The 22,159-nt window shown below is 31.0% G+C and overlaps 1 non-coding gene across 1 annotated transcript; it reads left to right on the top strand.

Moving 5' to 3' along the window:
• The first annotated feature begins 365 nt into the window (after positions 1–365).
• Positions 366–438, top strand: Trnar-ucg. The gene has a single exon. It is a non-coding gene; the product is annotated as a tRNA-Arg (tRNA).
• Positions 439–22,159: the final 21,721 nt, after the last annotated feature.

Below are 22,159 nucleotides of genomic sequence, written 5' to 3'. Positions count from 1 at the left end.
AAGACTAGTAACTAGGCTGTTACAAAACTAGGACATTGATTTATTTGATTGTTATTTTGAATAATGAATAATAATAATAATTGAAAGATCACTTTCTTCATGACATATCTATTAATTAAATATATTTTATTTAATTGAAATTTAGTTTTATTTGTTCATTTTTTGGTGTAATGTCTCTATAATAAGTGATTACTAATATAATTAATGTCATGTACTTACATTATCTAGTGTCTACGTATACCACCTTATTGTAAGTTACTAATATTTTTGACTGGCATTTCCCATACTCTATGTAAGGTAGAAAAATTTTTTAAGCACTAGGTGTTAAAATTGAATCTATTCTATTTTTAGAAATCCACAAACAAGACCGTGTGGCCTAATGGATAAGGCGTCGGACTTCGGATCCGAAGATTGCAGGTTCGAGTCCTGTCACGGTCGATACCAGCTTTTTGCGGAAAACTCAATTTTTCGTTAAAAAAGTAACGGTAGAGTTGTCGTGAATGCTGCATTTTATTTTCATAATCACTACATAGTATAAAACAAAGTCGCTTTCTCTGTCCCTATGTCCCTTTGTATGCTTAAATCTTTAAAACTACACAACGGATTTTGATGCGGTTTTTTGTAATAGATAGAGTGATTTATAAGGAAGGTTTTAGTATATAATTCATTATTTTTAGATAAAGCGGGCGAAGCCGCGGGCGTAAAGCTAGTAAGCAATAAAGTCAACCTACATAACAAGCTGAAAATATAAGCCTATTTAGTATTTACAATGTTTAAACATAGAAAATCAAAATATATTGTATACGAAGTTCATTAAAAAAAAAATGGCAAATATGTAGGTAGGTCTTTTTATTCTGACTTATTGCGTAGAATTATTATATCCTTTGAAATGTTATTACACATTTGAATGTGAAAATTTACTATACGCAACGTTAAAATTATAAGATTTCCCAAGCATTTCTTTCTTTTATGTACCAAAGAAATGAATAACCATTTTGTTAGGTTTCCTTAGAAAGTATGAAACGGCAATGACCTTTCTGAATTTGTTATTATATCCCATGAGTGTAAATGCGAGAAAATGAAGATAAAATTAACCCTTGTCTGATGTCTACTTGGGTGGAAATTTATAGTCTATGCTTAGTGTCATTTTTATGATGAGATAATAAAAAGCTAAGATAAAAAGCTTCAAATAGATACACGAAATACCTAGATATATAATCTAATAAGTACATGGAGACTTCACTCAAACCCTGTTTGAACCCGTGGTTTGAACTATGCGTGGGTACAATTTTTTTTTGTATTTTCCGTTTATAATTGAATAGGTTTTAAAGGTTATAATAATTATTAATTAGCTTTTGTTGATTCCGTATTTCCATATTGTTGTTTCTTCGTATCGTTCATTGTAAGATTTCTTTAAATATGTAAGTAAATAAAATCATTTTGCGAAGCTAAGGAATTATCGAAGGAATTGAAATTTTAGTATTTTTGCTGCTTCTTCATGTTCTTGTGGTTTCAAAAAGTGTGAAGAAATTATCACTATACTTCAATTTTATCAGAGTATCATAAATGTATAAGAGCTATAAAGTTGAAGCAATGAACTTCGAAAAGAGAACATTTAGTTTTATTGCACCAGTGATAATTATATGCAGTATCAAATGCTGTTATATCTTGGAAACAGTCTGAAGAAGGTGACTGTTCGGGTAATAGTATTGAATTTTTTACGATCCTACCGTAATGAGATACGACAATTGTCAGACTTTTGGAGGTTCTAGTAAATGTTGGTCCTTCGGTCCTTTGAATTTATTAATACCGAGAGGTTTTTAACCGACTTCAAAAAAAGGAGGAGGTTATCAATTCGGCCAGTATATTTTTTTTTTATGTATGTACACCGATTACTCCGAGGTTTCTGAACCGATTTACGTGATTCTTTTTTGTTCGATGTGGGCTGGTGTCGAATTGGTCCCATAAAAATTTTATTCGGATAGGCCCAGTAGTTTTTATTTTATGAGCATTTTTGTCTGTAGGTATTTGTAAATTTTGCAAGTGCAACACTTGTCTGAACAAATATATTGTAAGATTTAGTACTGCGTTTGTTATTTAAATGATTTAACGCGTTTTCCATTATGATTTCATCCATTTAACTATACCCATTGACTTTACCAAATAAATAACAGGTTCATAAAATTAACACGACCAATTTTAACAGTTGTTATTCCATTAGAAATCTATATCTTTATAGTAGATAATATTGTAATACTGTGGTAGTACCTACCTAGGGCTAATTATTATATACCTAAGCACAGAATACATAATAGTAGCTAAACGCTAACCTAAGTTATTACGTTTTAATAACAAGTAATATTAAAAGTATGTATATTATTTAGACAATATTCACTTCTGAACACTTAAAAATAGGTACAATTGTAAGGGAAATCTAAATAAGGAAAGCTTCGCTTTGAAAGCTTCTTTAAATCTACGTCATGTATCATCGCCTACGATGTAACTGACATAGTACTTACTTCGGAGCGCTGTAAAACCTTAGCTCTTTACTCAATGAAAAAATGTTGTATATAAAAGTTGTTCCTCGAATAACAATCTACAAAAATGTTCTGATACCATTTCTTCGTAAAATGATAAAAAAAAAGTTTTATTGAAAAATATAAACAGCTCTAATTTCTGAACATTTTCGCTTATAACTTTTTTATTTATAGTTTTACGACAAAAAGTTACTGGACCAAAGTTGTAGAGAAGTTAATTTGCAACAAATTATGCTAACAATTTTTTTTATCAGATAAATAGTTTAAGAGATATACCGTAAAAACCATTTCAACCGCTATTTTCAAGATGGCGGCCGTGGGACAAGGGTGGCGACCCCACAAACTTGGTCATAGCTTCAAACTGACCCCCCCTACACATCAAAAAAATAAAATTGCGTCCTCTAAAAAATGCGACCCCAAATGTAACTTTTCAATGGACTAACAGAAAAATAGATAAGAAACAGACAGAAGCTAGTGTCAACTGTCAGCTGAGTTAAAAACTAAAAATACATTTTAAGAGCCATTTTCTTAGATTTATATTACCATTAGGTTTCCGCCCGCGGCTTCACTCGCGCAGTCAAAGAAAATCCAGCATAGTTTCCGTTCCCGTGGGATTTCCGGGATTGCGTCATTTTCCCGGAATAAAAAGTAGCCTATGTCCTTTCTCGGGTATCAAAATATCTCTATATGAAAATTGGTTCAGTAGTTTAAGCGTGATTGAGTAACAGACAGAAAGACAGAGTTACTTTCGCATTTATAATATTAAAGTATGGATTGACCAAAGGACAATAGGATGCACATAAAACAATTTAGTCTTCCGTAGCGTCTACATACGTATTTATTATTAGTAAATATTATTGAGAAAATTACAATGAACGATAGAAATATTAAGCAAAACCTTAGGTAAAAAAGCTCTTTGTACCAAATATGATTCTTAATTTCTTAGCTTAATTTCTTGCGAATTCTGATAAAAAAATATCAATGCGATTCACAAAGAGCGCAAAAAAAGGAGTGCATTTTAATTTCATGTATGATTTTTTTATTATGATTAAATAAATAATGTCATTATAATAATATAGGTATCCCTTTTTGCTAGGGATTTGTGGTTCAGAAAGCATTTTCGCAGACCAAGGTCGCATCAAAAGGGAATACAATATTGGTCATAACATCTCGAGCCTTATTAGAGTTCGAGTGGCCTCGAGCCGCCAATGCAAGGATCAAGGGTGGCCTTCGAGACATCATCCCCAAATATTTTGATAGCCATTTGATAAGGAAAAAGATGCTGTAGGGTCATAAATATTAAATTAATACCGGAATATGTTTTCTCCTTTTGTAGCACGTTTTTATTACATTTTAGATTTTTAATTATTATTTTTTATACTTATTTCAACTTAGAAATATCAAACTTTTTTTGTTCGATAAATTTGCCTTCAAACCAAAACAACTGGTACTAGGGCAGCACAGAATAGAAGCAATCTCTGTCTAGACCAATGCTATCATACTGAGTGAGGTCGGCTGTAAATCTGAAAACGAACCTCATATAGTAATAAATCAGATGTGCTATACTTTCCCTATTCATAATTATTTACATATTTTATTGCTTAAAAAGTTAAAATGTAGAGTATCCTTTCTAATAATACTATATTTTCATTTTAATTTAAACGACCATTAGTGACTAATTAATTGAAAGAGCATGTAGACTAAAAAATGTAAAAAAATATTTACAATTTCTAAGTAGGTAGGTACTAGTTTAGGAAGTGTTCAACAAACATAAGTTAAATACGTGTTTCCGTTTCAGTTCTGCGCATTTTCTGCGTTCCGGCTGTTGTATTTATTGTAATAACAGATGTTTATAAAACAAGGTGAAAAGTCAAAACAATGTACCAGGATAGCATGGAATGTAAAGGGTTTGTTGAACTTCCATGTTCATTAATAATAATCGACATTGGAATGCATTGTAGGTAATTAGTCACGCAACATATTTGCAACAACACGGAATCATCATAATCCTCATTGGAGTTAGTTTTCCTATGAATAATGAACATATTATCTACAATAAGAAGGGCAATATTTATATTATGTACCTGTAAAAATATTTAGTATTATCACTAGATTAGCGTCTAATGCTCAACTCCTAAATTGTATGGTAGCCCCATGGTAGCCCTGTCAAAATTTGAGGCCTTTTTTTCTGTTGATAGGAATTTTGTAGAGTCTGAAAAAATATTCTAGAAGGTACTCAAAGCAACCCACTACATAGTATAAAAAAAGTCGCTATATGCTTTAATCTTTAAAACTACGCAACTGATTTTGATGCGGTTTTTTTTAATAGATAGAGTGATTTAAGAGGAAGGTTTTAGTATATAATTTATTAGGTTTTAGACAAAGCGGGCGAAGCCGCGGGCGGTAAGCTAGTATTTTATAGATAAAAAAAATACACCCACCCATAGCAGCTTGTGAACACTTCTTAGTTCTTCCTTAACAAAAGAATTTTAGAAAACCGTTAGGTGTTATAACTAAATAAAACAATGACTAATTAGTTAACTTGTTTAGAAAGCTTTTATGTTCCAATTTTCTAAACACTACTAGGAAATGTTTGACTATATTTAAGATGAAAGATAAGATTTATAACACGCAATTATGAGCTTTATTGTATTGAATATGTTGTGATCATTACAAAGATGTATGTACAATTCGATAATGGTAGTCCTACGCACTATTAGAGTTCCGTACAAAAGAAATAAGCGAAAAATGGTATTCATTTTATTTTGTTTGTATTCAAATATCAAACAAATAAAAATACTGTTTTCGTTTGTGAAAGTTAACCCATTTTTTGATATATCTATTCTTTTCCTTTTGCAAATATGTGATTTGGGATCATATAGTTTTAAAATATGTTTCATATTATGGAACACTATTTACATTTTCATAATTCTAATGAAATAGTATTATTTCAGATATTCTTCGACTAGGCTAGGTTTAAACCTAGCCTGGATCTGTCTCCCTACTATAGGCAATGCAATGGGTACGCAAAGCTTTTGTAAAATGATATTATATTTATTTTAGAAAGGACTCATTACTATTCTATCAACAGCTGTGTAGGTGCCTTTGATTTATTCAAGATTTTTTCCAAATTTAGTTGTCTGTTATTTACAAATTTTTCAGATATCAATTAATAAGTAGGAATTAGATTACCTAATCGTAATAAGAATACTCCAGAAGTCACTGTTACTAATTAATAAAAATAAACCTGCAAATCTGTCAGAAAAAAAACAACAAACACAATATACAGAACCAATATAATAAATATTTAAATATGTATTGTCCCAATGGCCCAATGACCCTGCGGTGAGCAATGGACGAGATTCGAACCCGTTTCTAGTGAAATGAAAAGTTGTTGTTGTTTCGCTTATGCAAATTTCTGTTTTTTTTTTTAAACTTTCTTCGTAGGTACTAATTTGGTGAAATCCCAAAAACGAAAACCAAAATTGTTCCTCTTGAGTTCTCGTATGTTCCTTTTTTACATATCGCCGGATTTCAGATTGTAAACAACATGAGATAATAAAAACAAATCTATATAAATGAAAGGTGAATGTTTGTACATTCGCCTTTTTTTCGTTCGTTCGTTTCAGCCGTGGGACGTCCACGGCTGGACAAAGGCCTCCCTCAAGGATTTCCAGTACGACCAGTCACCGGCGGCCTGCATCCAGCGGCTCCCTGCCACTCAGACCAGGTCGTCTGTCGATCTTGTGGGAGGTCGTCCCACGCTTCGTCGTCCCGTTCGTGGTCTCCATTCCGGAACTTTTTTTCCCCAACGGCCATCGGTTCTACGGGCTATGTGCCCCGCCCATTGCCACTTCAACGTGCTAAAGCAACCTAATTGTTAAAAAGCAATATCTTCCAAGCAACAGAATTATAATACTTATGTAAGTACTTGAATTTGTTGGAATGAAATACAACAAAGAAGTTTACCTATAAGTCTGTAAAAAATTCATGATTGGATAGTAAAACAATCGATCTTGTTATGATAAATGGAAATGTATTGGATCCATAAATTCTATTTTCATATGTGGTTTATGTATTCCGGAGCGCGAAGTTTTATTAGTCGTAGGTAGTTACTATAATAAATAAAACATAATGAATAAAACATTTATAAAAGTTTACATCCCCAAATGGAGAAGTATTAACTATTAACTACACAGAAAATCACATTAGGTATTTATATAACACTAGCTTTCCGCCTGCGGCTTCGCCCGCGTTTTCAAAGAAAAACCCGCATAGTTCCCGTTCCCGTGGGATTTCCGGGATAAAACCTAGCCTATTTTACTCGTGGATAATGTAGCTTTTGAATGGTGAAAGAATTTTTAAAATCGGTCCAGTAGTTTATGAGCCTATTCATTACAATCAAACAAACAAACAAAGTTTTCCTCTTTATAATATTAGTGTAGATAATTATATTATACAAAGTTAGATTTTTTGTGGCGTAACCTTTTATACACGAGAAAAACCTGTGAGCATAGCTAGTTTAACAATTTCAAAAACTTAATTAATCTTGAAATTTACGAAAAAGAAGAAAAAAGGATAGAAATGTTTTTTTTTTATATTTGTAAGAATCTTTATTAATTAATCTTAATTAATCGTCCTCACATATGAATACAAATTTAAGTTTTTGCTTTTCCATTGAGTTCATAGCTATATGCATATAATGCATATTATGTACCTAATACATAATAATAATATATTGTTGTTTTTGCAATACAATGGAGATTCATCAGATGTAGGTATGCTTCATCACGCCTACAGTCGAGGGTGTAGCATTAAAGTGAAAGTTGTTAAAAGGAGATGATCAAAATATTTCTATTGGATTATGAGTCATATACCTACACATAAATAATAATTATTGTGACATTTCAATTTTTTTTTGTTCATATTAAATTTATTTTTTAATTAAGTAACTTGTTAAAATACTAAAACAAACTAATAAAGAAAAGTCAATGAAAAACTTTCAACCTTTTTAGGACAAGTAAATTTAATATAATTTTGACATTCTTCCTTCCATAAATGTTCATTTATCGAATAAAATGTGAGATAGACCTTTTTCCTGGATTATATTTATGAACCAAAATTTGTAACTCCCGACACGTGCTTCTTGTTTTAAGCCACAGTCAAATATTAAGCTAAAATATACTCAAAAACGGCGAAAGGGAAATCAGAAAAATGATATCCAGTAAAATATCCAGGGGGGGTAAGACAAGTGGCTTTCGTTTAGCGTAACGTTTGATAGAATAGATTATGAATGTATGAGATTGACATAAGCTGTAGATATATCGACAGCTTACGTCAATCTCATAAGTTACAAAACGAAAAAAAAAACAGTGTTAAAATTAAAAGAAAATTTGTTTGTGTCGATATTTATATCATTCACATAATTTATTTCTATATTAGTCTGAAAAACAAGTTACTATGCACACACAGCACACTCAACCTGAAAATTCATGAAATTCAATACAATAGTAGAAAAGACGATTGTTTCTACTTTCAAGCAAGCAAGTCGTAAATTAAATTATTTGCAAATTATATATAATAGCTTCAAAATACAGCACGACCCTAATAAGTTGAACTTGTCATACTGGAGCACAACACTAATTTACCATTCATTCACAAATAGGGCTTACACGTGTAAAACAAGTTCTGATGAAGGCATTGTGAATATATTCACTCGTATTTGAGTAATATTGAAGTTTGTTTCTGTTGCAGTGGAAATTGCGAGCAATATAATGCTAATTAAGCTTATTTGCATCAGTATGCTTTTTTTAAGTATTCTGTCATTACATTATTTTCATTACATTAATTTGGATCAGCATCAAAAAGGTACTTCACATTATCGGCATTTAACACTTTACAACATTGCTAAACAAACGCCATACATACTTTAAATTAAATAGAGAGCTTTCCAGCCCACACTAGAAAACAATGAACCAACAACAGTTGTTTATGGCATGTCCTTGACACAGTGTGGGCGGTTCCGTATAAACTTGATCAATGGATGTGTTCGTTAATATCACTTAATGTGGATACGTTTCCATTGGATAGTGATTGGTTTTACTTTTATTGTTTTTTGTTGTGTATTTTTTGGATTGATACACTTGGTTCCAAAGAGTTTATTGAAGACGTGATTAAAATGTTAAAATCAACTGAAATAGAGTAGCAGTAGAGAATAGTCTTATGTTAGCATATTGTATGATGTATGTAACATTTTTAAAAATGAATTTCATAGAGTTTTTTCCAAACGTTCTTTAAATTTCAATGACTATTTTCGAAATTATTCTGTAGATATTAAAATTAATTTTATTGTATGATCGGATTTCTACTGCATCCTAGTGCATTACGAACACTCGAATCCACTGTGACTAAGATCATTCGTGACTGAAAAAAATAAATTCATAAGCATGTATTGCATTTCTATTCTCTATCTCAACTATCATACATTAATTTTTTACGGCGAAACTAAAACATTATAAGATAATATTAATTCGTTTTCTATTTAACACGAGATACTACCAATAAATCGTGACGTTTCTAACAATGGGAACAAACAACGTGTAGAGCTTTCTTAGAATCGTGTAATTGTATTAGTAGTAGGTACTTACTAGGGCATGTCGTACAAGCCCAGTGTACGTATGAAAATGAGTACTTTGAATTTCAATTTACTAAATATTCTTTGCACTCTTCCCTGAAGTGTCTATTAGCTATTGACCAAGTTATTACTATGAATACAACTCGCAAAACAAGCAATTTGCACAGAGTTTAATTAATTAGTTACGTAACAGGTAAAAAAAAAAACATTATTTTGTTGTTTCAAACGAATCTACCTGCATAATAAATTTTTTATTAAGGACCAGGGGACCAGGATTGGTCAGTATTAGGCTTGACCTAAAAACTTATAACGAATAATTTATATGGCACTCAGCACATAATTAAAAGTCTCAAAATGAAACAGTTGCAGCCCGCAGGCTACGGGCTATTGTTGAAGTTAATTTAAATTTTAAAGTGCGTTGTCATTACAAGGCAATAAATTTTACAATTGGCAATCAGAACCAATAGTTCAGGGCTTGTCTACTTCGATGTCCTGATTTGACCCTAGTTCTTTGAAAGCTGTTGACCTCCGAGGGTTCATGATATCTTAAATTTCACCAAAAATGCTTTAAATTTGCATGTAAATAAAACCACTTGGAACATCCATTTATTGCACTTTTAATCATTGCATACTCATGATAAGTTTGAAATTAAACACTTTTTGTTCTAAGTAATGGATACGTGTGAATATACAAAGCGCACCTTGAGAATTTCATTATAAATTAAAAAACAAACTTATACATCGTATTATTTTTTTGTATATTTTGAATATTTTTAAGTTAAAACGTGGTTTCAGTAAAGTTTTGTAGTATTGAGCTTTAAAGCTCCAACTTTGGTATGCGGCCCTGGTAACGCTTGTTTTGGTTTACGAACCGTTACGTCCACTGTCCACTCATTGTTAAAATGTATCATCGGTGTGGCTATAGTAACAATTAAATAATATAACATTTTATAGTTGAAATAAAAATATAATTAATAAATTAATGAGCTGCCCAAACATTTTTTGCCAATAATATGGTAATACCTTTTTCAGACTAGATTTGGTAGAAAATGTGCCTTTACATATTCTGAAATTATTGATAGTAAGTAGCTTAAAAATGCAAAAGCTATACATTACTGAAGATTTATAACTAAAAAAAGAGCGCGTTTTCCGAGCACACGTGTCAGAATTGAAACTTCTATGGCAAGATTCAAAGATACCAAAATCGTCGCCTTACTCCATGACGTGACGGTTTTGCCATGACGTGACCTTGAAATTTTACTCTCAACGCGCTTATAGCAGTTTTACTTCAAAATATAGAGCTAGGTACTCTACCATCCTTAAATTTACAATTATTTCAGTAACCCATTATTAGGATGAAAGTGTCATGTACTTGTACGACGTGTCTTGGGCTACATTTTATGTTAGTTGTTAAATTTCATTACAACTCGACAAAGAATGGTAACTATAGTATTCTTTATGTTTCAGCTTACACGTGGAGGCAATAAAAGTAAACGAAATTTCAGGTGAAGCTAACCGCACGAGTAATTTATGTCACTTGCTTTTATGTCTTGAGACATTCTTTTTACATTTCTTCTTAATTGTAAAGTGACATTTCTAGACCAAGTTTTCACTTTGTTTACTTTGTTGAAATTTTCGAATTTGTTGCAAACTGAAGTTTTGGTAGTTCCTGTTTAATTAATTTAATTGGAAGTGAGGTAATGGAAAAAATTCAATAAGAAAGAAAAAAATAGAGGTAAATTTTCTCAACCCAGAATGCATAGGACGAACAACATACCTGCCATTCTTTGTATTTATCGTCACGGTCATGACGTAACAACCGGTAAACCAAAACATCTGTTACCAGGATCATATGAAGTATGAAGAGGCTTTGCTAGATAAACGCGCGAAACTATATCAATTAATATCAATCAGTTTTATAATTACCTAGACCACGTTTTCTTTATTATTGAAGTTAATTATAAAATAAATAACGTTCCGTATACGTGTCAAGAATTTATCGCCAGTCACGTATTTAAATTTAAACTAAAATATATCTATAAAATTATATATTTCGCGTAAGTATAATTTCTTCTAATTTCTCTTTTATAGTTATGTTAACCTAGTATGTAATGTTTTGATTTATAAAGTTATTTATGTAGTTCTGGTAAGTACAGCACTTAGCACATTGTTGTTTGCATCAAGTTTTCAATAATTCATAAATAATGCAGGGTGGCGCTATTTAAATAAAATTAAATTAAAATACCAAGGTCCATCCTTCCATCCTAAAACCTTTTAACAAAACATTCGAAAATTTTAAATTAGGTCTACATGTCCAATATTTTCCTTTCAAATGTTTCATGGAAGTAGATACCTACTAAAAAAAATTCTGAATTTAAGTTTTTAATACCTATGACTTTTGAGTATTCGTTGGAAATAGATACAGTTGGATTCCACCTCATTTGATTATTGATTGTATTCATCCGCAATGGAAAATTTGAAAATTAATTGTGTACGATATTATAATCGATGAATGAATTTATTGATCATACCAAAGGAAAAAGTACAAAATACATTTTAATATACGTGCACATTGCAGTATAGACTACAAAGGCTATAGAAGGATAAAGCCATAGGCTACAGTAATCTTTCACGTCCCGAAAAACCATTGATGGTCCAAAATACTTAGGAATAGAACTAAAATTATACAAAGAAATAGACTTTCTGCAATTAAAATAATATCCAGGTGGGTGACAAAAAAGGTAAAATCTAGGTTACTTTATTTACGGAAATCTTTTTGGTAGAAAATAATAAATTTGTCGCCCCTTCCATATACGGCCAAAAACCAAAACAAACGGTATTAGGATAACATGAAACTGGTAAAGATACAAAAGTAGAGCGAACAGCTACACTGAAATTTCTTGTCCTGCTCGTAATATGCGCAATAAACTTCTGCGCAAAATTTCAACCCCGGAAAACCACGCCCACATTCACTTTCTTTCAGAGGATTCTGTCCTATAAACTGGATGGAGAAAGTATGTGATTAAACTCTATTGGAATACGTAAATTTGTTTAAAGAACTTTATTCTTATTTTTTCAGTTACTATAACTTACTAATGCATTTACTATTAAAACAAGAAATAAATATTTATTACGATGCTCTAGTAAATAAAAAACAACCACGTTGTTATGGCAACGCGTATCTAACAGTAAGTGCGAAGGGACCACATATGAATTCCGCCACTTCCCTTCACCTTTGCAACCCTAGTGATGGAGGCCGTGGCGCGGGGAAATTTTTACTTAAAAACTGGAATTTGAAACCCACGCAAACATGCAAAGAATGAATGTAAAAAATGTAGTAACATTTTCTTTCGTATTTAGTTCTGCAGTTGTGATTCTGTTTATGGTTCTTATACATTACAATTATGTAGCCAGTAATGTATTATTAATTATATCTATAAATCTTATAATATAAAAATGAATCGCATAACTCGAGAACAACTGAACCGATTTCGTTAATTCTTTTTTTATTACATTTCTTGAAGTACGAGGATGGTTCTTATGGAGAGAAAACGTAAAAATGTACCACGGGCGAAGCCGGGGCGGACCGCTAGTTTTTTTATAAAATCATTAAAGGCTGATGAACACCAAAATAAACACCTAATTATTAAAATTTTTGATGTCTCTAATAAATGACCATGCCAGGCTCGGCCCAGTAAGAACACAGTTTACTAAATAAGTAGTTGTAAATAATAGTAGAGGCATTGAAATGAAAAGGTAATTTTCGAGCGATTCAAGCTTTAAAAAATATTTTTTTTTCAATGGCCATAGAGCCTCTTTAAAATATGTAACAACTAGAGCTGTAGGTATGGATATCGAACCGCTACCATATTATTTTAAATAAAATAATAGATACACAATAAGACTTTGATTTATAATTATAAAATAAAAATATTATATTTTCAGCGATTATTTATTTTTGTTTGACACTACTTACAAAAATTTCATACGTACATAGGCCCTACAAAATCTCTAAGTTCCTTGTTCTAATATTTTAATAGATTCCCATCTGAATTATTATCTATATAATCCAATATTCTAAGGGCACATAACTACATAAAGTGCTCTCATGTTAATTTGGGTTAAGATTTGGTTCCTGATTAATTAGTATAGGGGCGATAGACTCGTCTTAACGAATATTCAGTTTGTTGACCTCAGAATTGCTTGAAATTGAGATGTATTTAACATGCTTACCTTTAAACTTAATTAACCAATTAATTACGGTTATTTAAAGGTACCAATGAGATTCCGTGAAAAGCGAAAACAAAATTGGAATATTGTATTCTAGTAATCTTGAAATAAGAAGAAATAATTAAAAAATGTATATAAATAGATTTTATGCTTGGCGAGCCACAGTGAAATATATGAATATTCAATAAATTTATATTAAATGTTCAAAAATACTTTTATTTGTTTCAATGCTAATAATATTTTTGTGAAGTTCAATCACTTTTCAGGATCCTTGTCAGAGCGTGCAGGTTATTTTTTTTAATAATTACAGTGTTTCTATGATAACAATGTAGCTTCAATTTGCCATTTCATTTACGTAATTAAAGGGATGAAGAATGCACATGCGCGATATATTATTATAATAAACTCAAACTCAAACATTTATTTATTCAATTAGACTTCTTCTGGAAGCATTTTTGAAACGTCATTTTTAACATTTACCGCAGATTCGGAAATAATCTAACTCAATTCCAAATTTCATCGCATACGTTATAGTTATACATCCCGATATAGCATCAGTCATATTTGCGACTACACCTGTGACTACACTATAAAACATCCATTCTTACAAACTTATGCATTTATATTCGTTATGGATTAATACGCCACATGCTTTTTAAATTCATAACACGGCAAAGGCAACATAAGCAAGAAAACTTAATTTAGAATAATACATGATTTATTTGTCACGTAACGTTAGTGAAAAGAGTACCTATCTAAGTAGGCGCAGTACGTAAATTTTCATAATTTGATCGCGTTATGAATTTTATTCAGGTTTTCATTTCACACAGCGAGATAGAGCTTTTTTGTGCTCTATCTTGAAACTCCATATTTATTAGGAGTCGTTAGTTATATTTTTAAAATATTTTTAGTATCAACTCATCTTTTATTTAAAAAATTATATTATGGTAAGTACATAGATGGTGACACAAACTACAAAAAAAAGTCCTCACACGGAGTTTCATATGGTTTCAGTATGAGAATTATAATAATATAATTCTCATACTGAAATGCGGCGATGCCGCGGGTAGAAAGCTAGTATAAACTAGCTTTCTACCCGCGGCATCGCCCGCGCAGTCAAAGAAAATAAAACCTATCCTATGTCCTTTCTCGGGTATCAAAATATCTCCATACCAAATTTCATTAAAATTGGTTCACTAGTTTAGGCGTGATTGAGTAACAGACAGACAGACAGACAGAGTTACTTTCGCATTTATAATATTAGTATGGATTATCATTATTCTGCTTAATGCACAAACCATTTTTAAAGAGAAAGAGAAAAATGCAGGAAAATTGAGCTATATCGTGCGTCTATCGGTCTATGGGCGCCGTTTACGGGAATCGCCCCTCTCGATTCCCAATTTATGGAAACGCATCGATGTGTGTGTGCGGTGTTCACCTGTGTGTAAAGGACTATTGAATATTGATCGGAAGCGCTCTTCCGGGACCATGATCTCCTAGTACTTTTCGATCGGTTGTCTATTATTGACGATTGCCGATACCGTTCCAATATCGATGAAAAAAAGGTTTTATCGACGGTTAACGACGACAAAAAGGTTTGACATGATTAAATGAACATATTATTTTAACAAGTGGTTAATCAATCATAATTATAATGACAGGTCCAAGAAAAAATTACTCGTTTGCTATATTATTTGTTTCATATAAAGGAGCTTACGTAAAATATACCTACTCAAAATTTTTATTAATTTTCTAAATAATATTTTATTCCTTGGTAGACTTTTATGAATATTCTGGAATTGGTAAATTGGTTACAAAATGTCATTCGTTATAAGGTCGATTGACTGATTAGGTTAAGCATCTACTGAAAGCTATATACCGTAGATATACGCCTACCATAATTTATGATAAAATAGTTTTCAATATAAGTTGCCCCAGCGGTACATCACTTTAAAATTTGTGTTTTTTGATAATAATTAATGACAATTTCCGCAGAATAAACTGAACTAAGCAACTGAATTTACCGGTGATTTACCGATATTAACAAACAGTATTACTTAAAAATACACTAATATATCCAAACTTTGGAAAACTAATTTTTATCTTTCAAAACATAATATCTAGTACAAGCAGAGCACATTCTAGGTTTATATTATGCATATATAAACTGTATTACACGCTTTCAGTGTACCCAAACTTTAGATAGAGTTCATTCAGAAATTTCTCGCAAATAACACACAAATAATAATAAAGAAGCCCTACGATAGTTCTAGCACAGGTACTGTAATGGAAAATTAAATTGAAACACTTTACTGCTTACATAACTAGGAATGACAAATGATTTTCATTTGCGTAAGCTTTTAGGCATTGACTAGGTATTGACTTTGAACATTGAAGTAGATAAATTTCTCGCAAGTTCTGCGCTGTGTTCTGAATATTATGAATTGGGCTTGAATTGGGAAACAGTGCAATATATGACAAATCTTTTTATCGCATTCAAATGTTTTTTATAATTAGTATAAAATGAAATATCAAATATTTATTGTTTCTTTTATGAACCTATACATAATATATTATATTATTATACAATATGTATATATTATTATATCATATCTAATATTATGTACATAAAACTTTTAATAATACAATAATAGTGCATTTAGACCAAACGAACATAGCTGATGCTCATCTTTCGTGATCTTTAGGTGAAAAAAAATTCGTATTCAGTGTTGTTTAGTATTATAACATTGCTTAGAATATTTTCGAACGCACTGAGAACAACGAAATAATTTATTACATTGCACTATTTCTAATAGGTTTAAGAGATTGATCGTACATAATTGGGTATAGTAATAATATTATGTCCTTATTATTGTTTGTTTATTTCAATTGAGTATTTGAATAAAAAATTTTTTTGTGCTAAATGGAAAGATTATATATTAGTTTTATAATAAAACTATTTTTTTTAATTTTTTTTGCAATAATTCAAAAGTTATTTCAAAATAAAAATTAGTCTTTGAATCCAGTACCGAAAACACACTGACAACTCCCGAAGCGTCACGCGTGTGACGTCATAATGTTAGTTTTCACACATTGCAGTTGATAGAAAAACGTATACTTACAACTAAAACATTTTGACGTCACATCTATGGTGACCAGTCATGGCGCGTTTATAGTCACGTGATTTTAATTTAACTTTCATAATTTTTTGCTTATCCTCCTAAGACCCAGATCGGAACTACTAAAGGTAGTCGTAAAAACCCACTGTACAAAATTATGCACAAATTATTTTTTTGCTGTCAGACCCAGAGACGTAAGACATCGTATTTATGAAGCTATACCTTTTAGGGTTTCGAAAGTATTTTTACCGTAATACGAGGTGTCTATGGGACATTTTTGGTCACCTTCTGTAATTCTATCTTTTGTACAAAATTTTGTACAGTGGGTCTTAATGTAGCAGAGAAAATAATAAATCAAAATTACAAAAAATAAAGTTTATTATAGAAATTAAATAGAGAACACAATTTTTCCATTTGAGATCTTTAGACTTAAATTCTATTAAGGCAATATTAAATTACGCGACCTCGACTTCTACTCCCACGACTACCTTCTTCTGCGAGTGCTTATAATATTTCTTCCAAGACTACAACCACGTGTCCAACGTAGACGAATTCGTGTTCTGCTGCGACTTGATCCTCGTAAAAAGGAGAATCATCATTGTCATCTTCAATAAACGGCTGTTCATCTTCACTAGAAGAGCTTGAAGATGAAGATTCATCTCTTTCATCTGGCATGTACTCGTCATCTCTCTTATTATATTCAAAAAGGTCCTCTTCAGCTTCTGACTCCTATTCTAATTCATTTAGACACTGAAAAATCTCATTTTCATTTGAATCTAAAATAAAAACAAAAATACTCTCTATGAAAAGCAGATACCTAACGTTTGATACTAAGAACCAATGTACAAAATATTGAACAAAATAATTGATGACTTTGTGAATCACATTTATTCAATACAGCAACAAAAAATATTAATAGTGTGTAATATTTACACCTTATAGTATAAAATAACATTAATAGTGACGTGGGAAAACTAGTGATTATATAAGTATTTTGAGATTAAACTTACTCTTAGCACGAGGAAGCGGCAGGCTTCGTCGTTCATCACAGCTGGTTTTGAAAATATAGGTACTTATTTTTTTGTTGGCAGCGTTGATAACATAGACAATACAAACTATTTAAGTAATTTTGACATGTGAAACTATTCGCGGGAAGATTTGAAAAAAACTACAGTTGTCAAAAGAATAAGTACAAAAAATTGTACACTGGGCGGTTATTACTATAAACTATATCCCACCAAAAACATAAATGTAAAAATTAGAGCCGAGTTCAATCGTTGAATTAATTTGCCAAAAAAGAAATGAGATCTAATTAATGTGTGCCTAGTTCTACAGACAGTCCAGAAATTTATTTACAAAGATGTATTAAGTTCTTAGGTTGACTGAAAACTCAATTGTTTTATTTTCCCTTAGAGAACAATGTTTATTCCAAAATATAACTTTTTTAATTTGAATAATATAATTATTTTCACAAGGCAAACAACTAATGACCTATTGAACCCCATAATTTGATGAGGCTAGTTTTTAGAACCTCACAAAATATAAACAGTATGTAAAACTAGCCTCATCAAATTATGGGGTTCAATAGGTCATTAGTTGTTTGCCTTGTGAAAATAATTATATTATTCAAATTAAAAAAGTTATATTTTGGAATAAACATTGTTCTCTAAGGGAAAATAAAACAATTGAGTTTTCAGTCAACCTAAGAACTTAATACATCTTTGTAAATAAATTTCTGGACTGTCTGTAGAACTAGGCACACATTAATTAGATCTCATTTCTTTTTTGGCAAATTAATTCAACGATTGAACTCGGCTCCAATTTTTACATTTATGTTTTTGGTGGGATATCATTACTTTTTGTACAGAAAATTACTCTGCAAATTTGATTTACTTTATGAATATAATACTTTTTATATACGATTTTTTATATATTTTTTCTTGCGGTTTCTTTGTATGGTTTGTTTAGTATTATTTTCTATATTTTCTTGTATGTTATGAATGTCAGCGCACATTGCCCCGTCATTATCTGCAATTTTTTAAACTCGTTTTCTGTTTAAAAGATTACATGATTTTCTAAACATCCAGCGTGAATTTGTACACACACTATTACAAAGATGCAAAGATCGTTGTAGAAGAATCGTCGCCTTACTCCATGACGTTACGGTATTGCCATGACGCGATTTTGAAATTTTACTCTTAACGCGCCTAAAGATGTTTCACTTATATATTACCTACGCAAATTAAATCATTCCGACCTTCGACGAAGCCTTCTTCCATTACACTGAAATTAAAACTAAACTAAACACTCATAAATAAAGAATAAATAAATGTGAATATGTAAAATTATATATTATTGTTACCTGTATGAGCAATATTTTTATTACAATTTTCTTTTATTTTACGTTTAATAACAGTTTTGAATAAAGAAATCATGCAATCGAAGTAATTAGCCCTAGCGATACTAGCGCGAGTGAGTGTGATGTCAGAGGCGCTTCGAATCTACAGATGTTTCGCGCTAAAATATGTAAACTTCAATAATCTATATCTCAGTCATTTATTGATGGATTTCAAAATTTTTTTCGGCCACTGACTAGTTTTGATCTATTTTTTAAGACTAGTAAGGTGAATATAACATTTTCTATTTTTATAAACTTTTCCATTTTTCCATACAAACAAAATTTATGTCATTGAAAAAAAAATTAAATACAGACAAATTCAGTATTTTCTGATTTTTTCCTTTGTACACTCACTATTACCTAGTTGATTACAAAATTTGAACTTTCTAGGTCATCTGGAAGTGGGTTAGGTTTTGTATATGTCTATAAGTCAGTCAGTCTTAAAAATTGCGATTTTTGGATATTAATATCTACGCAACTGTTTAATCTGTATTTATGAAATTTAAGGTTCTTGTTAATCTTGAGGTCCTCTTGATATGTACCAAATTTGGTTTATTTAACTTAAATAGTTTTCGAGTTATAAGGGGGTGAAAAGTGGCTCGAAATGGTTCGTGTAAATATACACACGGCTGCTGCTCGCCAGTTCTCTTCGCTTGAACTCGGCTTGACACGCTGCCGCGTGTCTAGATTACAGAGCTGGGTCAGATAACACTATTTTATTTTGTACAAAATTTTGTACGCGGGGTCTTAGGAGGTTATAATAAATTGAAAAAAAATTTTTTTGGAGTTTTTTGCATTAAATATAAATATTATTAATAACTAGGTTTCCGCCCGCGGCTTCGCCCGCGCCCCGCGCAGTCAAAGAAAAACCCGCATTGTTCCCGTTCCCGTGGGATTTTCGGGATTGCGTCATTTTCCCGGGATAAAAAGTAGCCTATGTCCTTTCTCGGGTATCAAAATATCTCCATACCAAATTTCATGAAAATTGGTTCAGTAGTTTAGGCGTGATTGAGTAACAGACAGACAGACAGACAGAGTTACTTTCGCATTTATAATATTAGTATGGATAAGGTTTTAAAATACATAAAAAAATCAATAATTTTTTTTTATTCAAATACTCAATTTACGCATTATTTTTTTGTTAATTAAGGTTGTTATTGCTTTTAAAGTGCTAAAGCAGTTGGTAAGTTGCATTTTTTTTTTGTTTGGGGTATTCCAATGACTTTAAGCCCCCACAAGTACCAAGATAGCAGAAGTTGTGAGCATCCGCATTCCTATGTTCACCCTGATACCAATATCCATTCATGCATTATGTTCCCAGGTCAATGTACTAGACTGAAACAGATACGGGATAATGGTTCCATCTCTTTTTAGTACCAAATTTGTATAAATGAATTATAACAAGGAGAAAATAGAGCCGAAAATTACTTGGCATTATTTATCCCCTGAGAAACAGACAGGATGCATAAAATTCGACAAAATTATGACTCTAGATATTATTTTCTACCTTATCTCACACTTAATAAGGTTCAAAATTTAGAAAGGCGTATTAGGTACTGTAAAAAAATGGGATTGGAGCGTGAGAAATTCGGAGACAAATTTCTTCACTGCTACTAGGATTGTATAAGATTTGTGAAGTAATACGACCCCTTGTCTTAAAAAACCTATTTTGATTAACCTTAACTTGAAAATAAGGGCTTGAGTCGATGACGTATGTATCAATCATGTACATAATTATAAATAATAATATGTTAACTTATTACTCTAATTAGTGACATTATTCTGGAATTTCTAAAACCTTATTGTTATTAAATTAATTGAAATAACTAAAAAAAAATTATGAAACCTATCTAAATTATAGGTATTTTACAAGATATCATTTCTTTCCGAAAGGAATCGATTCACCTCCGCCGCTACCTTATTGGAAAATATCGGCAATCGCCAATAATGGAGAATGTATTGGAAAGTACTAGGTTTCCATAACGCAGAAGGAATTTTATCGATCAGTTCGATACGCCGATACGCTATGCCTATCTATTGATACAGTATACGAGGGTACCTACTCGCCAGGTGTGAATTCCCGTAGTATTGGAATCTTTGCGTCTCTTTTCTACCTACAACCTCCACTGAAGCATGAATGAATGGAAAAAAAGGCGAGCTTATTTTACATATCAGATTGTTTTTTTTATTTATAAAATTATAACACATTTATGCCTTTTATAGTAAGTAGAACGTGTATTTAATTAACTGTCTTACAAAGAGTTTCATCACAAAATTGCTACTTTTTGTAGCTACGTGATAACAAATTGATAGATTTCCATTTCAATTACACGTTAAAAAGTAAATTGAAAATGGTCGTCAAACTTCCGCCCAATTAGCTCTATATTTCCGTATCTATTTCCGTTTATAATTCAATTTCCAATGTCAATAAATTATTCGATTCTCAGATTTGATTGATTCTGTGAAGGTTTCAATCATGTATAAAAATAATCGAAGAATATTAATTTAACCACAATTTAACGACAATTTAACTCAGTGAAAAAGGGCTTTAAGGCTATTAATTCTCTGTGATTTTACTTACAAAATACCATAAGCACAATACACGATTATAAAAAAAAAGTAAAATAAGTATTTAATTAACTAAGTAGTAAGGGAAGTCAATTTTTGTTAATCGGTTAATACAAGGTAAATACTCGATTATTTATTTACTTAAAAGGTTTATCATAAAATTAATCACCAAGAAATGTATAGAGAAAATCACAACATACCTAGTTAATAGAGTAAATTTATAAACTTACTATGAACATCGTTGACCTGTATTTATTAATATTTTCCTAAATTTGATCCAAATAGGACCACAAATTGACACACTATAACATTTATTACATCGTAAACTAATCGAGCTTTCTGGATCAACTGGGGTCACATAGTTGATTTAACTAGAGAGACAAGATATTTTACGTATTTATGACGTAAAATATATATAAGGAAGCTATTGAAACACGAAGTTATATTATAACAAGATAATATTTACCGGTTTAGTCCGTACCATCTATAAGTTAATTGATTGTTCAGAATTGTATCAACCGCTTATTTTTAATTAATTTATTATTCAAAAATTTTAAAGTAAGTACATAAGTACTTAGTTGTTAAAAAAAGTTTTCAGAACCCCTCTTGTTTTCTTCTTTCACACAAAACTCATTCCTATTATATCCTGATATTCCTTGTACAATGATGGGGA

The sequence above is a fragment of the Colias croceus genome, chromosome 19, assembly GCF_905220415.1.
Source record: "Colias croceus chromosome 19, ilColCroc2.1".
NCBI lineage: Eukaryota > Metazoa > Arthropoda > Insecta > Lepidoptera > Pieridae > Colias > Colias croceus.
The sequence above is the reverse complement of the archived record's forward strand: the minus strand, read 5'-3'. Positions and strand labels throughout refer to the sequence as shown.